Source organism: Pinus tabuliformis, chromosome 1_2, assembly GCF_031772625.1.
Source record: "Pinus tabuliformis cultivar Carrire ecotype Pingquan chromosome 1_2, CPIR1, whole genome shotgun sequence".
Taxonomy (NCBI): domain Eukaryota; kingdom Viridiplantae; phylum Streptophyta; class Pinopsida; order Pinales; family Pinaceae; genus Pinus; species Pinus tabuliformis.
Window position 1 is genome coordinate 940,587,138 of NC_142298.1, and position 19,938 is coordinate 940,607,075.

At 37.9% G+C, this 19,938-nt stretch overlaps 1 pseudogene; it reads right to left on the bottom strand.

Annotated features, from left to right (window-relative positions):
* Positions 1 to 3,283: 3,283 nt before the first annotated feature.
* On the bottom strand, positions 3,284 to 9,410 carry LOC149209042 (L-gulonolactone oxidase 3 pseudogene; annotated as a pseudogene).
* Between the last annotated feature and the right edge of the window lie 10,528 nt (positions 9,411 to 19,938).

Consider the following 19,938-nt stretch of genomic DNA (forward strand, 5'->3'; position numbering starts at 1 on the left):
AGACCTTTTCGTATAAATGCAAGCTGTTCTAGTTATACAAGGGGTAGAGCAGAATATCTGACGAGAAGAAGTTCTATCAGTGCTCTCATTTCAAGTGAATGTTGCCAAAAAAATTGCTTGAAACATATGGATTTCACATTTGCATTAGAAAGCAGGAAGAGATATTTGTCAATGAATAAAAGCATGCAAAATTCATATTTAGTTGGATGCATGCAATCTACATTGTCAGGTTATGATTATCATATTAGGAATTTATTATTGTGTAGAAAAGCTTTCAAAATGTTTCATTCGATTGGGAATTTTCGTCTCTCGAGAATTCAAGAAAATTTGGAAAAGGATCCCACATTTTATTCAGAAGTACGTCATAAAAGACAGTTTGGGCCATTATCAAACACTGCAATGTCATGGATGAAAGATTTCTTTTCAAAGCATGGAGAGTGTATGCCAAATAGAGAGACAATACATATTCCAGATAATTTTTCAAGACGAGAAATCTACAACTTATACAAAGAATATGCAGAAGGTGCTGAGGGACATGGCCAATTTATTACATATCAATATTTTGTGAAGATATGGAAGAAAGAATTCAATAATGTCTGTATTCCTAAGAAGACAAGAATGGGGATTTGCAGCACATGTGCTTCTCTTAAATAAAAAAGGGACAAATGTGAAGGCTTAGAAAGAGGTAAGCGTTCATAACTTTAACTTTTAAAATTGTATAGTCATCAACTATGAAAACATATTTCTTAATTAATTTCTTTTATGTTGTGTAGATTTAATTGTCAAAGAACTTCAGGAGCATCACGAACAACAAACAAATGAAAGGAAGAAGTTGTACAAGCATCGAAAGAAGTGTTATGATAATCCGAATAAATATTTGGATTTGATAATTGATGGTATGGACCAGAAGAAAACACTTTTACCACATTTTGTTCGCACACCCAAAAATTTACAAGAGGAAAATTTTATTCAGTTTCACTTGGTCGGTTGTATGGTCTTCAATGGGAAAATGTTGCCAAGGGTGTACTTCACAGCTCCAAATATTCATAATGATGCAAATCTGACCATAACCATAATTCATGATGTGATTTCTCATTGGTCTGGTAATCTTCCTAAAGTTTTGTATCTACAATTGGACAACACTTGCCGTGAAAACAAAAATCAGGTTGTTTTTGGATATCTAAACATGCTTGTTGAATTGAGAATTTTTCAAAAGGTAAAGGTTGGTTTCCTTCTTGTTGGGCACACTCATGACCATATTGATCAGATGTTCAGTCGTTTTTCAGTCACATTGAGGAGGAAGGAAGTTGGGAGCTTGCCATCACTAATTGAATGTATTAAGAAATCATACATGCCAGAGCCTACGTTTGATGTGTTGGAAGAAACTGTTGACATGCGAAGGTTTATTCTGGGATCATATGGTGAGGGGAAATGCATTGAACAACTTAATGACATTAGCTTCCAACATCAATTTCGTATCAAAAAAATTGATGGGAAAACACTAATATGGGGCAAGAAGTTTTCAACTACTACAGAATGGGCACCGTCATCAGGTTTGCAATTTTTGAAGTTCATTCCAGATCGTCCAATATTTGCATCAAAAATATTGTTATTACAATCAGTTGGTGAAGTTCAGAATGCACGCAGACAGAATAGACATATAAATTATTCTGATTGCCTGGAAGAAATTAAAAAATGTATTAGATATACATATGAGTACTTTGACATTGTTGATTCAGTTTGGTGGGAATCATTTTTCAATAATCAAAGTGATATCATTTCAACAACAACAAATGAAGATATACCTTTGAAAAATCCATTTAGTTGGCCACAAAATGTGTCGAATGAACATGAGGAAGTAAACATTGTTGAACAGCAACAAAGTCAAGGTATTATTAATTCTTCACAGGCAATGGAAAGAGAGATGTATATTGGTTCCAGAAGATCTCGTGCACAACGTGAAGCCATGGATGACCTTTACAGGGGTTCAGTACAGGATATTAAGGAGGGTTGCATGATTGCAGTGCTAGCAGATGGAGATCCCAATGGCTATCCATTTTGGGTTGCTAAAGTTATAAAGGTCTTTACAGAAAATGAGGATGTTACAGGTGTTGAAGTACATTGGTATGCCACAGATACACACCCATTCAATGGTGTGTATAAGCCAGAGATGGTAGCTGACAAAAAAAATGGCGGGAAAAGAAAAAGAAAGGGTACAAATATAAATCGTCGCCGCACAAACATATTACAATTGGAGGATGTTGACATACTTGTTTATGACTTCAATTTAACAAAGAGAGGAACTCTTCGCTTCAAGACGATAGAGATTCTGAAAAGGTTGTTACCAGAAGGAACAATGTTGACATGGGAGTCTGCTGAAACCAGTCGTAGATCTAGAAGAAATTTGAAACCTGGAATGTTTGGCATGCATGTGGACTCGGATGGGGCACTAGTTGATGAAAGAGAAGAATATGGAACATCTTCGTCAGCATCCAGTCACTCATCTGAAGATGTGAATTCTGATGGTGTGCAAGAAAATATGAGTGATTTTGAATAATTGTTTAAGACAATTTATATAACTGATGTATGCATCGTATCTTCAAATAAAATTAATGTTTTCCATATGGTGTTAAATGAGAAGTTATGAATCATTTTTATGTTGTTGGATTATATGTCTTAAGTATGATAAATTTTATTGTTTAAATATCTACAATGCAATATCAAATTAGAGATATAATGTATGTTTTATTTAGTATACAAATAAAGACTTTTGAATTCATTTAGTGATGTAATTTTTTCATAATGTCATGGTTTCTTAATTTTATAGTTGAAAAATTTTCAATTTCTTTTGTATCTAGCATGTTATGGTTGAAAACATGTTAAATTTATACTTAGGAAAGAAAAATGATATTCTACCAAAAACATTAATGTGTTTTTTCCTCATAAATAAATTTGTTTGAGACATAAAAATTTGGTTTTATTAGCATTTTTTAAAAATTTCGAAAATTGACCCTAAAAAAAAAAATCATTGTTCCAGTATCATTACTTTCATTTTGAAGCTATTATTTGCACATAAATTTCATAGTAAATTTCGTATTCACTGCCATTTTTAAAACATGTTCAAAATTTATGCCTAAAAAATAAAAACATCGTTCCAGTATACACACTTTTCATTTTTAGCACTATTTTTGATGTTTTTTTGGGGTTTTTGGGCCAGAGTTCCCGTTTCAAAGTTTACATTGTTATTACACCAGGAACGGTTCAGTTCCACAAAAAGAACAAATTACTTTGTCTCTGTCTTCACAATATCCATCACATCTTCAATCCACCTGGGGACATTCGGTTGGCAAGAGCGATAGTAGAAGAATTCTATATCGACAGTGTCCTCATTAAAGCCTGAGTAGGCCTCCGATTTCTTAATAAAACGCATCAGAAATCCTCCGTAGTAGTCTATCCCACAAAAGGCCTTAGGGTTTAGGCCACGGAGGAGCTTGATGTCTTCAATAGCTCTGGCGATACTGGAAAGAGGAATAGCAATGGACGTGTGGAAGAAAAAGCTCCCGTTCACTCTCGAATCCCACCCACAGAAATATCATTTGCCCTCAAATGATTTGCATTAGCCAGGCATATGTTTGCCTTGTGATTATGGTCAGTCTTGGGGTCAGACTGGCATCCAGAGGAGGACTGCATGTAGTTGTTATATCCCACGACAGGGTATCCCGTGAACTTGTTCCCATCGTTCAGGAATCCACCTCCTGCCTGGATTGTCTGGCTCAGTCCAGTACTCGATATCTAGCAGAGCTTGCTAACGTTCTTTGTTGCTTGTATCTGTTCCTCTGCAGGTCAACAAGTCGTAATAAACTACGCCAATTTGTATAGTGGATCCTAGGGTTCGTTAATACTCCAAAAAATTAAAAATATAGAAAACAAAATCCATTTATACTTAAAATAGACAATAGGAGCAAAAGCTCAAGAGAGTTGCAGACAGATATATGGCAATTTTATCGCCATGATGAATGGCAAAAGTTACTTAGATCTGTGGAAAATGGTGGTGGATGGGGTGATCATGAGTTGAAACTAAATTTGATTGTAAATTTCCAAAATATTTTGGAATAATCAAGTTAAGTTAAGTTAATTATTTTACTTTACTTTTATATTAGATTCCTAAATATTCATAGAATTGGCAATTAAGATAATGATGGCTTTGTTAAGCATATTACATATTAATGCTTATATATTTTTGTGGAAAATTCTAAGAATAAAAATTTAGAATGAAATTTAGAAATTTTCTGTAAAATAATCGGTTATATTTTTATGAAAATATTTAATTTTTAATATAATTGGTCATATTTTTATGAAAATATTCAAATTTTTAATAATTTTATATTTTCAATATAGTTGATTATATTTTTATAAAAATATTTAAATTTTAATAATTTTATATAATGTTAATTATTTTTAAGATACAATTTTAAAATATAATTTTTCTATTCTATAAAAATGGAATAAACTAAACATGATTTTTTTTGTGAAAAAACCTGAAAATTAGCCTAACACTACATTTTCATATTTTCAAACATTTCGCGTTAAAACACACAATAAATCATTTTTATTGCTTTTCCATCCCATCATGGCATGAGAATAATGGAGGAAAATGCTTTTTCAACATATAAACTAATGATTAATTTTATTGATTTTTCATTCTGTCTGCTGGATGAGAAAAAAGGATGAGAATGCCTTTTCAACGGATAAGCACAGGATAATAAGGCAATCCAACGGATAAGAAAAGGATCTTAAGGCAGTCCTACACGAATGCCTTTCCAACGGATAAGAAACGGATAATAAGGAAATCCTGCACAAAGCTTAATATTGGACATAAAACCACTACATTTCGGCATGGATTGGCTATAAAACTAAAACGATTAGATTGACATATGTTTCATTTTTTCCTTCATGCATTTCGAGCTGATGAACTGACAATAAGGAAAGATGGAATGGGCTTGCCATGAATTTGCAATGAACCTCTGCAGTGACGTTAGGTTTTAACATTAACCCACAAAAAATTAGCAAAAGAAGTAGGAATTTTTGAACATGGATTCAAATCCGATCTGTGCTCGATGCTTTTCTTGCATTTAATTTGAAATTCTTCAAATAAGCTTCCTAACTAACAATTAGGATCTATGAGGGCAAAATAAGTTTCCCACCGAACAACGATTAAGTCAAAAGAAGGGTGAAAACGTACCTATTTGTCTGCTCTGGACGATAGTCTGCACTGTCTGCGGTCGGAAGAGAATCTGTAGGTTTTTTCCCTCTCCCGGAACCGAAACAGGAACCCGGTCATCTATCCTGTAAACGACCCGACGAAGAGAAGGATACCACGTTATGTCCCCAAACTCGTGCCGTCGGGCAAAAGGCACGACCGCACCTTGGAGATCCAAATGTGATCCGAGAAATGGCTCCCAGCACTCCGAGAGAGATCTTTGCAGCCTTCAGATCATCGTCATTTTGCGTCAGTCTGACCAGCTTCGCATAACCCTCGCAGGGCGGCGCGGGAACCACCAAGCTCATCGCCACCACGTATTCAAAAACTCCGCTGCCCTTTCCCCAGAGCCCGCTACCGTGAGCCGACGTGCTCACGACGCCGGCTGTCACGCCCCCAAGTCTACGGCCAATTTTTTTCACCGTGCCCGGCGGGGTGCGGCACCACCGAACGCTCCCTTTTTAACAAGTTAACGTTTATGGACTACGCCTTAACCAATATAATCAGCTTTAAACCGATATAAACATGTCTTCACTTATAATCACAAGCATTAATCTTCATAAACCATTCTTTATCATTTCATGTGCAATTATAACCGAACAACAATTGCAAAACAACCGAGAAGAATGGGAGGGGCAACTCCCGAAAAGTCTGCCCGAATATATTATGATCTTTCCAATAATACAAATGTACAAGTGTGCCTGGCAGAATGTCCAAGGCCTACACTTAATAATAAGTACAACAAGGCATAAGAAGCCTTAACCATACACCATTATGCACCTTTCCTTGTGAGCGGGTCCCCACACGGGTCACCAAGACGCTCACCTAATTCTGCACTCAACCGTGTATGAAACCTTCCTCAACCGTAACCATAAATCTCCCTTAACCGAGATCTTATATCACATAACCCAAGCTGAAATATGCGAAGCCTTATTCACCCTTATGCGCATGAGGAATGTGCATCTTCTTTGAGAACCTTCGCACTTTTCCCTTTACCTTATGCGAAGATCACATGAGCGAAAGTTGATGGTGAGAATGAAGTCTCATCCTCCCATATATATACGTATCTTTCCTACGTTTCAAAGGGGGCCTGCTTAACTTATGGCCGACCTCACTTATTAACATAAAAGCCCACGTATGTGTTTAGAATTCATTATTTAATTCATATTAATTCACACATATTCGTATGTGTTCTCTTCCATATAATATGCTTCCTCCTTTATGTTTTAAGGGGTGTGCTTCCTCACGGTTGCCCCATTATTTACATACGAGCCCTCACATATCATATTTTAATGCGGGTAAGCCTCCCTATTAACTTACATACGCTCATCACACATGTAAATACACGTCGGCCCACTCCATAAAGCATCGCATATGAGTATAGGTTCAACGCTTAGTTTATTCAAGCGTTTTCCCTTCGTCGCATATGCTATTGTTGCATAGATCGTCGCATGGCAACCAGCGTCCGCCTGCTGTAATGTCGCACTCAGCTCGTCACTTCGTCGCTCGCTGCCCGCCATTGTTCTGTCGTCCGTCGTATGCCGCGCTCGCCCATGCTGTAACGCACCCGCCCATCGAACCAAACCCGCGTCCACACAACCGTGCTGCCCATCGCGCTGTTCATCGCTCGGCTTGTCCGTCCACCGGGTGCGGGTCGCCCATGGGTTGCCCATTCGTCGGGTCCACCCATCGTCGGATCCGCCCATCTGCTGGTTGCATTGCCAAAATGCGCCCGTCGTCGTTCACGAGGGCGCCCGCCCATCGTGCACGTCTACCCGAGACTCGAGGGCGTCACACTCTCCTCCACCTGAAAACGTTGTCGTCCCGACAACACATCATCTTAGTGACTCTCCACCAAGACTAGTATCGACCATAATGTAGACTCCTCCATATAAGGCAACCATCACCGCCACATATATAAGGCCCATCTCCATCAAGTCATCTCCATGTGCAAACTGCCCATGTATAAGTGCTACACCTCCCGGTCATGTGTCAACACTTATAATCCATGCTCAGGTCCATGAAAACTCCATCCATCACATCTGCAACATGCTGTCCACGAAGTGTTGGTGTCAATGTGTTAAGTCTGCCACATCTATCCCAACATCATCATGTGCGTAAAGTGGTTGAGTCTCGGCTCAACTCATCATCATCATCATCGTGACCCCATCACCTCAAAGTGTCTCATCGATCCTCCACATCAAGTCACTCTTCCAAGCCATGTCCCATGCATGTGCTTTGAAAGTATGCATCCCATACTACATCAAAGTCATCTGACCTCAGCTCCTCAATGCATCAGACCTCTAAGTCCACCATATATGATGTCCCAAAAGTCACAACGATCTCATGTCATCATGAGCTCCTCAAGCCATCCAACACTCGGCAAGTATACAATATGCCTCCATGCGGTAGGAATGCTCCATGGTCTGCTCACAACTCCATCCAAGCTGTCATCTTCGGTTTAGTGAACTCGGTCACCAACCATATCATCATGTCATCATAAGTCCCTTCTCCATAGCTCCTCCACCAAAGGTTCACCAAGACTACCTTTTGGTTTCGGCCATGAGAAGTCCACCCAAGGGTGTGCCCTTCAATCTGTCCATGAGTCATGCCGGGCACTTAGCCATGTGGCTAAAGCATGACCCAATCATCCACAACGATCATCAAGTTCCACCCTTGTCACGAGCCCTTGCACCTTCAACCATAAGGTCACAAGTAGCCCCAACAAGTCCTGCATCAACCAACGATCCTTGCTTCTCCATACAAGGCTCCATCATAGTCATCCATGGTGAGATCCTCCATAGCATAGGCAAACTGACTTTGCCTTCCACTGCACACCCTTCTTTTAACTTAGTTGTTGTGCGGTGGGAAACTAAGTTAAAAGAATGGTGAGAATGAAGTCTCATCCTCCCTATATATACGTATCTTTCCTACGTTTCAAAGGGGGCTGCTTAACTTATGGCCGACCCCACTTATTAACATAAAAGCCCACGTATGTGTTTAGAATTCATTATTTAATTCATATTAATTCACACATATTCGTATATGTGTTCTCTTCCATATAATATGCTTCCTCCTTTATGTTTTAAGGGGTGTGCTTCCTCACGGTTGCCCCATTATTTACATACGAGCCCTCACATATCATATTTTAATTGCGGGTAAGCCTCCCTATTAACTTACATACGCTCATCACACATGTAAATACACGTCGGCCCACTCCATAAAGCATCGCATATGAGTATAGGTTCAACGCTTAGTTTATTCAAGCGTTTTCCCTTCGTCGCATATGCTATTGTTGCATAGATCGTCGCATGGCAACCAGTGTCCGCCTGCTGTAATGTCGCACTCAGCTCGTCACTTCGTCGCTCGCTGCCCGCCATTGTTCTGTCGTCCGTCGTATGCCGCGCTTGCCCATGCTGTAACGCACCCGCCCATCGAACCAAGCCCGCGTCCACACAACCGTGCTGCCCATCGCGCTGTTCATCGCTCGGCTCGTCCGTCCACCGGGTGCGGGTCGCCCATGGGTCGCCCGCTACGCGGGTCGCCCATGGGTCGCCCATTCGTCGGGTCCACCCATCGTCGGATCCGCCCATCTGCTGGTCGCATTGCCAAAATGCGCCCGCCGTCGTTCACGAGGGCGCCCGCCCATCGTGCACGTCTGCCCGAGACTCGAGGGCGTCACACCGGCCATGGAAACTGCGTCCCAGTAAGTAGTATGCGGCAGAGTCAGCCCTTCCGCGGCCAAACGTTTAATTAGGTCTTTCAATTGAACTCTGGCATCGACTGTAACGGTCATGGAGCTCTTGTTCACCCTGATTCTTGAACTGTGGTCCCGAGTACTGATGAGAACTGCGGCATTGCCACCCAGGCAGGCAAACCGGTTAAAAGTATGAGACCCGACGCTCATAACTTTTATCTTTCGCCCTTCCCTCACAGCGCCTGATACGGCCTCGATAAGCTCCTTCTCACTTCTCGGGTACACAACTCTTTCGGCCTTGCAGACCTTCCGATCCTGCCATGACCCTCTGAAATTCGTTATGTCACAGCTTCTGAAGCCGCATGTGACCGTTGGAGCCAAACAAGCAGCAGCCACAGAGACCTGTATGGCGATCAAAACGAGTACCCAGTACCCTATAATCGCGATCCTCATTATTGAATTCTTGCAGCAAACAATAGGAAGCCGGGATACTTTGACTATCGGTTAGAGCCAGCACAATCATGCAAATAAATCTAACAAAGATTGCAAAATTTCACGCTGAGAGAGAGCGAACAGCTCCATTGCCATTAATAATTATTCGAGAATTCCTGTTGTAAATTGCGTAATCTTCGTGTGTAATGATAGTAGTTTCTGTGTCCTGTTATCTTCACGAAATGGCATCGTCGGGTTGGGTGGAAAAATGTACGGGGAGTTCGACTTTTTCAGAGTTTATCAAATGGTGTGCCAACGACGCCTGGTTTTAATGTGGGTCGCATGTTAAATTGAATGATGGATGTTGGTGATTCCATTATGGAGTCCACAGCAGAAACAGCAGGTTGGAGAAGATTAGTGTGGGGTCAGAGGCACGGAGTTCATGCAGTGTGACATTCACTCTTTTTCTTGCAATGTTCTGGATGCTTTTATTATATTTAAACTCGGGATGCGGGACAGAAGATGGATTCATAACTCTCCTTGAAAATTATAGTTCTGTTCTCTGTCGGCTGAAATTGCTTACTTAAATACTGTATTTAGGTCTAGGAGTAGGGGCATCCATGATGAATTCAGTAATCACTAATTAAATCTGTTTGAATTTAGTAATTGATATCATGTTTTTTTTGGAAATTTTCAGGTGAGATTTTTTCTAATTTTTCTAAATTCTCATACGAATTTATTGAAGTTCTATAGGTAACCCCTACACAGTTCAAGTGTCCTAAAGTTTTTCAGATGGTGAATCCATATATACAGTCAATAATACAAATCAAAATTTCATCTCAATTTTTTGGTGCAAAATACTGACACAAAAAATCTCAAAAATCACACTAAAAACAACTCCTATTAAATCTGTATAAGAAACACAAAAGTTATCATTAACACATTATTTATTAAACATGGTTTAATTATAAAATGTCTCTGGCTAAACAATATTTTTATTTAAATAATAATTTTTTATTATTTGAAATCAAAACTCTTAAAATATTAAAATTATAGAAAATTCACTACTAAAATATGTAATTTCAGAAAATCTTTACCAAATTATAAACAATTTTCAAAAAAACAAAAAAATATCTCATTGCAATCAAAATCAGTAAAAAGGAAACAGCTTCCGTTCCATAATCTAGAGTTGCATTAAAGCGGCCTTTTTCTAAAGAAAAGATATTCCGGAATTTATAGTTGCCATTAAAACGGACATATTTTTGGAAATGCTCCAAGAATTTCATCAGCTCCCTGTCAAGTGATAATATCACAGCGTTGGAATTTGAACGAACATTCTTCAGAATGAGTGCATGGTGCACTTCATTCTCAGATGATAATATTTTCACAGGATGATTCCAACTGTCTCATCTTAATGATTCCTCTGGTTGACATTAAAGCAGTCTTTCTCTAAAGGAAATATGTTCCGGAATTTATAGTTGCCATTAGAACGGTCATTTTTGGAAAATATCCATGAATTCCATCACTTCCCCGTGAATTGACAATAATTACAGCGGGAATTTCAACATTCCTCAGAATGAGTGCATGGTACAACGGTAAATTCATTATGAGATAAGATGATCCGAAAAGTCAAGACTAATGATTCGTTCAAGGGAAATTATCGTATCACACTTAAGTTGGGTAAAATGCCCGCTAAGGTACTTGATTTTAGTTTTCCCCTCCTACGGTTGATAAGATAAAGATATCATTGTAGTTGTACTGTTTTATATTTTGTCTTTATATTAACCTTTGCTTGGTTTGATGAGATATAATGTTATATGGTTCCATGAGATGTAATATTGTTAAAGATACAATTCTTTATTAATCTATGTTTTTTTGGGCAAAAATTATATTCAAAAGAATTTGATTTAGTATTTAATATATGAAAAATTTAAATATAATTATGATTATTCATTTATAATTTATTTATTATTATTTAGTATGTAATAAATATATTTATATTTAATTTTAGGAAATAAGATGCAATACTTCTAAAAATATATATATATTTTTTTAATTTTGTTTTTGAATTTTGATGAAATTTTTAAGTGAAAAAATTAAGATCATATTGAATGAAATTTAATTCAAAAGTTAATATATCACAATTTAAATGTAACTATATTTATTACATATAATTAATTTGTTATTATTTAGTAAGTAATGAAGTTATGGTTTTTTTAAATATAATTTTTAACCATAAAAGTAAAAGTTATAATTTCTTAAAATGTAGAGTTTAATGGATAACTAAATTTAAAAATAATAAATAATTAAAATTTTATTTGATGTTCTTAAACCCTTTTCTTCCTAATTTATGTCTAAATCCGTTGTTGAATCCATGGGGTTATCATTAACGAACCATGGTAAACCTATTCCGGAAGCAATACTTTCACAAAGCGACTTTTGGGTTTATTTTGGGTAGATTTTATGTGTCCTGATTTTAAAATGTTTAAAAATTGATTAATAAAAATTATTAAATTTAAGTTATTATTTTTTAATTAATTTAAATGTTTTAAATATTTTTGAATATTTTCATCTTTTCTATATTAAACTATGATTTTAGTAATAAATATTAAAATTTCACCAAAAATTATACTACAAAATTTGGATAAAAAATCATTTAGCTAAACGCCTATTTACAATTGATATTTAAAAGCAAACCCAAAAATTTCACTCATTCCGAAACAGCTATTTACAATCGGTATTAAAACGGTAATATTTAAACGGTAAATCCAAAAAATTGGCATTAAAACGGCTATTTTAAAAAGCAAATCCAAAAATTTCACTCATCCCTAATCCAAACGGGTTCATATTAGTGAAAACTATCACATCTGGGAAATTTAAAAGTACTTCCGAATATTTGAGATATACCTAATGAATCTCATTTTCTGTTTATGATTTTTAAAGGACAATCTAAAAATCAATTAGCCTTTCCACATTTTCGTTTGTGAATAATTAGTATTAAGAATAATTAATATTTGATATTAATAATTTTATTGCAATAATTTGTTTGTGATTTATAATAGGATAAATTTTTATTCATCTTAAAGTATTATGAGTATTGAGATGTCATTTTTTTTAGGAAAAAAAATGAAATTTTAACCAAACAATATAGTCCTTGCCAAGTGGATATTATGTTTTTAGAAAAATATTACAAATTTATATATAAAGTGGAATAAGTTATAGATTTTTCAAAATGTGTATACATAAATGAACAGTAGTCTTGGTTTTAACTACTTCATTTTATTTTGATTCAAGGAATATTTTTGTAGATCATGATTTTTTTAAATGGATGGTTATTTTCCTTAAATCCATTTGCCCCAGATATGCTTAGATTGACTTCATGGTTGTGCACTTCGAACTTTCATGCAAAATAAAATCTAGTATTATTGGTATTGGTAGTTCTATATTTTAAAAGAAAAAATTGTTTCAACTAGGGCTTTCAATTCGGACTTGTATTTGTATTTACAGGGTCATAGGCACTAATAATTAGATTTAAAATAATAGTTAGTTTAAAATTAATAAATAAAATGCAAATTTTAAAATTGATTATAATAATTTTTTTTTTTTTTTTTAAGTTATATCTTTATATATATAAAATTATACGTTTAATAAATTTAGAATAGGTTGTTTTAAAATTTATGTGGGATTAAGATATTATGTAACATAGATCAAAGAGGATTATTTTAACCATATAAGAGACTTCATGGCGACTCAAAAATAGGGAATTCTCTATGAAAGAAGGCGATCAAAACACATGTTTTTTCATCAATATGCTAATTGCAGAAGGAATTATAATTCTATCTAGGACATTAAATCAATCTTTGCGGTCAGAGTGCATTCCAATTTGGAGATCCTGAGGGACATAGTCATATATTTTTGGTGCATGCTCTCAACTTGTGAGGGAGCCGATATTGAGGACCAATTATGGGGGATTGAGAATTATCCCAATATGTTTATGGATTCTACAAATGTTTCGCTTTTCCGCCCTATCACTATGGATGAAATTCTTCTGGTCCTCAAGAATTTTGCGAAGGAAAAAAAGTCTTGACCCAGATGGCTCAATGATGGAGTTGTTTTTACATTTCTTTGAGTTTATGGAACATGATCTCTTGGATATGGTTGACGAATATTGCACTATTGGAAGCATAATAGAGGCTATAAAATCCATTTTCTTAGCTCTCATTCCAAGGACTTGCACCCACACGCCTTATCGGACCATAGGTCGATTTCCCTTTATAATATTACCTATAAAATGATATCCAAGATCATTGTTGGTTGTATCAAGGCCACTCTTTTTGAGCATATTTCTCAAGAACAAATTGGTTTCCTTTCAAACCAGTTGATTCAAGAGGCTATAACCATTGCCCATGAGTGCATACATTCGATTTATACTAAAAAGTTGGAGGCCCTGGACATGAAATTATATCTTCAGAAGGCCTATGACTATGTTGACTAGACCATTCTTCGTCTAATTCTTACTCAATTTGGACTCTCAATGCACATTGTGGAATGGATCATGGCTCGCATTATCTCGGTAAGTTTTGTTGTTTTGATTAATGGTTTTCCTTCATACTTCTTCAAGGCTGGTAGGGGATTTTGATAGGGTTTCTCCTTATCACCACTTCTCTTCATACTAGTCATGGATGGTTTAAGCTTGAATATTGGAGAGGCTATACCACTGGACACCTTTAGAGGACTTAGGTTGGCTCATAGAGTTTCAATATCACATATGTTCTTCATTGATGATGTTTTCACTTTTGGACTAATCTCACAATCTCAATGGACTGTATTGTAGAAATTTTGAATAATAAACATTTATTCACAGAGATTATCCTGATTATACACTATTGCAGAATACATGCACAATACATAATCTCCTATACTTTTATCATCAATTTAGCAGCATTAAAAACAATGAAACATCAATCGCATGCACACATTAACACAGTATGTAACTCGGGGAAAGCATACAGCTAAAAACCCCACACTATCTGTATATTATAATGATTGAGAACATGTAACAATACATAGTACAATACTCCTCACAAGTACTCAGTACTATCTCCACCTATTACACACAAAACTAGCTCAGATCTGAGCAAGTCACAGGTTCAAATCTTCTCCACTGCTTTGCTTGCCTCCATTGCATAATGCTAAGTGAAAATCACGTGAGCACAAGCTACAATTGCCTTGATATTGGCCCACACCGCGCAATCCTCATTGGCATAACTCAATCCATGCATGTGCAAAATCTCATGCACAACTGATAGTCACAACTCACCCTTTCACTTACCTCTAACACCTGTGTCCGTTGAACTGTCCATGCACTGAGTTAACTGATGTGTTCTTTAGTTTCTTTATGAGTTAATAATTAGTGAATTAATTAATATTTAATTCACGCAACTCATCGCTAGAGTATTCTTTAGTTAGACTAAAATACAACTAGTTCAACTAAGTCAAACTGAACAAACTCCATCAACTCCACATCCAACTCCACAGAACTCACATGCATGAGTTCTAACTGAAGTCCTCCATGCAATAGCTCAACTAACACATAAGAAACCCCGTGATTCCTTTTCTCAGCTGCATGTGCCAAATCCGTAGCTCGAACTAAAGTGCTCCAAGAGAATAAGATAATGTTTAGAGTCCAAATATTACTAAGGGCTAATAATATTTGACTGTTTCTATTTTTAGCCTGGCAGTCTAAAAATAGACTCTGATCACTCCGTTGTGAACCAAAAATAGAAGTCCATCTATTTTCACCAACATGACCAATCATCCACAAACATCATCCTGCAACTCATAGACCATGATCCATATGTCTAAAAATAGACATAGTCTAAAAATAGACTTTGCGCCAAAAATAGCCTGTGGGCCCACTTAGTGAAGGCGACTTCTTTTCACTAAGATCCATCATCTTGTTGCATTTTCAACACTCCCTCTCAACAAGATATGGATTATCTGCAACCCCTATCCTGCAACTCTGGAATGTTCTGCATGCAACACATTTGCCCAGTCCACTTGCTCCAACAACACTTGGAACAAAAAAAACTCCCAACTGACCACTCTGTTTGAGCTAGGAACATACTCTGATGTTGAATCTCTACCTGCTGCTGACAAGTGCTCCCTCTCTGACATCTGCACTACTGCAACATCTCCATGCATCTCGCACCATTGCACACTTCTTTGTGCCACCTAGCAGAGTGCAAAACACTTGTGCCTCTCGCATTCCTGCAGCCTGCTAGCTATGCGCTGTCCTGGGATTCCCTACACTGTCGCTCTCTCTGCTGCTCCATCCACATCTGTCTCTGCCCAGTCAATCAGTTCCTGCTACTCCACATCGGGGCTCCCGTAGCAAGGTCTCATCCAAGAGGTTGGGTACCTCAAGGATCCTGCCCCTCCTCCTTGGGATGATCAATCCACATCTCCCCACCTCCTACCTAGAGGTATGGCTGCATGTGATCCCTCAGCCCACCTGGCACGAAGTTTCCCCCTACTGGAGGTCTCTGCATGAGTAGATGTCTCTACTCGATTTCCTCTCAGCTTCCCTTGTTGTGGCTGCTCCATAACCTCCTGAAGCTGCTGCACCAATCGTGGCTCCTCCACAATCGTTTGAGACTTCTTTTGGCTCTGCATGTTAAGAGGTAATATATGCTCCCTCTCAACCACCAAGTCTCCATCAGTTGCCTCGTTGCTCAAGGCTTTGCATGCATCTTGAACCTCAAGAGCATACAGGTTCTTGACCCATGAACCAATCTGCTTCACCTGTCTAGTGATGATGTGTCTAAGGAAAACCTTTCCCTTACTGAAGACTACATCATAGCCTCTGTCTTCCAGCGTCGCGATCGACACCAAGTTTCTCTCCAGTCCTGGTACATACTTGACATCGGTCAAGGTAAGGCGCGCTCCATGCTCCCTCTGAAAAATAACCATGCCTACACTTGAGACACTATACTTCTCATCATTACCCATCGCTATGAGTATCTGGAGATCTTTCTCCTCCGAAGTACTGAACAAACTCTTGTCACCGGTCATGTGGAAAGAAGCTCCACTGTCAAGAAACCAACCACTTCCCACTATGGATGAAACCATGCATGCGAAGAGTGTGAAATCCAACTCGAACTGTGAAGCAAGTGCCTCACCTTCAGATCCTTCCCTGGATCCCTTCTTGGATTTCTTCTTTGGGCAATTAGTAGCATAATGGCCCAACTCATGACAACGAAAGCATCTCACCTTCGACTTGTCAACCTTCTTCCCATCATTGGAAGAACTGGATTCGGAAAGAGAACCCTTCTCCTTCCCCTTCTTCACTTTGGCAGCCAAAGCGCAATTTTCTTCATCAGATGCCTTTGATGAAGATCCGTCCTTGGTATTCCGCCTGATCTCCTCTTGCACAAGATCCGACCAAAGTCTCTCCCATCCTGGCAATTTCTCCCGACCATTGACAGAGTCCTGATAGGAATGCCAACTCTTCGGAAGACCAAGGAGAGCCAAGCTCACCAAGTCCTCATCATCAACAGTTACCCCCACATCTCCTAGCTCATCCCTGCATTGGGTGAACTTCGTGAGATACTTGGGCATATTGTCTCGCTTCTCACACTTGATGTTTCTGAGTTTATCCTTGAGCGCCAGCTTCCTCTGATCGCTCTTGCTTTGGAATAGATCTGTCAATGCTTTCCACATCAAGTATGGAGAAGCCTTTCCATGCAGGCTGGACATAATGTGATCCTTCACGCCCTCCAACAGAATCCTTCGACAATTTGTTGTCTTCTTTTGCCAAACCTCAACGTGAGCAGCATCAGTAGGCTTTGGGACCTCGGCCTCTATGAACTCCTTCAGCCCATTGTCATCTAACAACGCCTCCATCTTGTCTTTCCATGCAATATAATTTGAGTTGCCTTCAAGAGCATACTCCAATCACAATCCGTTGAAAGACATTGCCACGTTGACACCAAGAAAACACTGCTGCAAATTCGAATTCCACCGGCTCAAAACTAAACTGCTTTTGATCTAAAATTCGTGAGAACAAAGTATTTCTTGTACAGAGATCGACTGTATGGGCATTCACCGGATATCTCACCTTCCAAAAGAAGGATGAATCCAGAGGCTACCTGGCCTGATTACAGACTCTGCTTGAAGAAATAAAATGTAAACACTTTCTGAATAATAGATCTGATGATCAACTGCTCCGATACCATGTAGAAATTTTGAATAATAAACACTTATTCACAGAGATTATCCCTATTATACATTATTGCGGAATACATGCACAATACATAATCTCCTCTACGTTGATCATCAATTTAGCAGCATTAAAAACAATGAAACATCAATCGCATGCACATATTAACACAGTATGTAACCCGGGGAAAGCATACAACTGAAAACCCCACACTATCTGTATATTATAATGATTGAGAACGTGTAAAAATACAAGTACAATACTCCTCACAAGTACTCAGTACTATCTCCACCTGTTACACACAAAACTAGCTCAGATCCGAACAAGTCACAAGTTCAAATCTTATCCACTGCTTTGCCTGCCTCCACTGCACAATGCTAAGTGAAAATCACGTGAGCACAAGCTCTAATTGCCTTGATATTGGCCCACACTGCGCAATCCTCATTGGCATAACTCAATCCATGCATGTGAAAAATATCATGCACAACTGATAGTCACAACTCACCCTTTCACTTACCTCTAACACCTGTGTCTGTTGAACTGTCCATGCACTGAGTTAACTGATGTATTCTTTAGTTTCTTTATGAGTTAATAACTAGTGAATTAATTAATATTTAATTCACACAACTCATCACTATAGTATTCTTTAGTTAGACTAAAATACAACTTGTTCAACTAAGTCAAACTAAACACAACTCCATCAACTCCACATCCAACTCCATAGAACTCACATGCATGAGTTCTCACTGAAGTCCTCCATGCAATAGCTCAACTAACACATAAGAAACCACGTGATTCCTTTTGTCAGCTGCATGTGCCACATCCGTAGCTCGAACTGAAGTGTTCCAAGAGAATAAGATAATGTTTAGAGTTCAAATATTACTAAGGGCTAATAATATTTGACTGTTTCTATTTTTAGCCTGGCAGTCTAAAAATAGACTCTGATCACTCTGCTGTGAACCAAAAATAGAAGTCCATCTATTTTTACCAACATGACCAATCATCCACAAACAGCATCCTGCAACTCATAGACCATGATCCATATGTCTAAAAATAGACTTTGCGCCAAAAATAGCCTGCGGGCCCACTTAGTGAAGGTGACTTCTTTTCACTAAGATCCATCATCTTGTTGCATTTTAAACATGTATTACATTCAATACTAATGATATATGGAGCAAAATATGGTCTAGTAGAAAATGGTGGTAAGTCAACCCTTCGTTACTCTAATGGCAATAAGGGGGAGCTTGAATTCATACTTGGGATTTTTGGAGTTGAGATCAAAAAACTGGAGGATGGGTTAACCTACCTAGGACTTAGATTGACACTGAATAAATATAGGGTTGGCTAGTGGACTTGGCTTCTAGAAATTCCATAACATATTGAATAGATGGACTCATAGGTGGATCAAATTGGGGGGTATATATACTCTTATTCAGTCAGTTCTACAACAATTATCAGTATATTGGACACATTGTTTTCGCTTCTAGTGTCTATTGTAAAGAAGATTCAGTCTATTATGACGTGCTTCCTTTGGTCTGGTATTGGTGATATACAAAAATTTCATCTGGTAAATTGGGAAGGGATTACAAAGGAAAAGGAGAGTGGTGGTTGGGGTTTATTGGAATTGCGGGTTTTTGGTTGGGTTCTTCTCATTAAATCCCTATCATGGGCACTTTATGCCAAGGGACGATGGAAGAATATTATTAAGGTGAAATACATGAAGTGGAATACTACTATGGAATGGTTCAGAAGGGGAGGGATTGTTGTTAGATCAAGATCTTACATTTGGTTGAGCTTCTAAAAAGTCAAAAGATGGTTTTTACGTATGCTCTAGTGGTCCTTTGGAAAAGGGGACCAAATTCTTATTGGTATAGATTCTATGATAGGTGTTTTCTCCTCTAGCTGCCTCTCGGAGGGATTAATTGATATTTATCATGCTAGAGGTATTTCCTTTCTGGACTGGGTTTAAGTCAATGGAGAGGCTATTATCCAATTTGGAAGTATGTGATGGAAATTGGCATGTGTGGTGAATATACAATAGCTTGGCAACAATATATTCAGAGTCTATGCCTGGCTGGTCTGTGTCAAAATGAGAATGGGGACTCACTTACATGGTATGAGAAATTACAACATGGCTTAATGGTGGTCTTGGAAGTGTACATGTATATCCTATCCTCATACTACTCCTTGACTAACTCATGTCAGTTTCAGAAAGTTTGGAAATGGAAAGTTCCCTTGAAGATCATCTTTTTTGTTTCGTTAGTTTGGCATAATAAGGTCCTTACTTGGGACAACATGTGCGAAATGGTTTTCCAAGGACTGGAATGG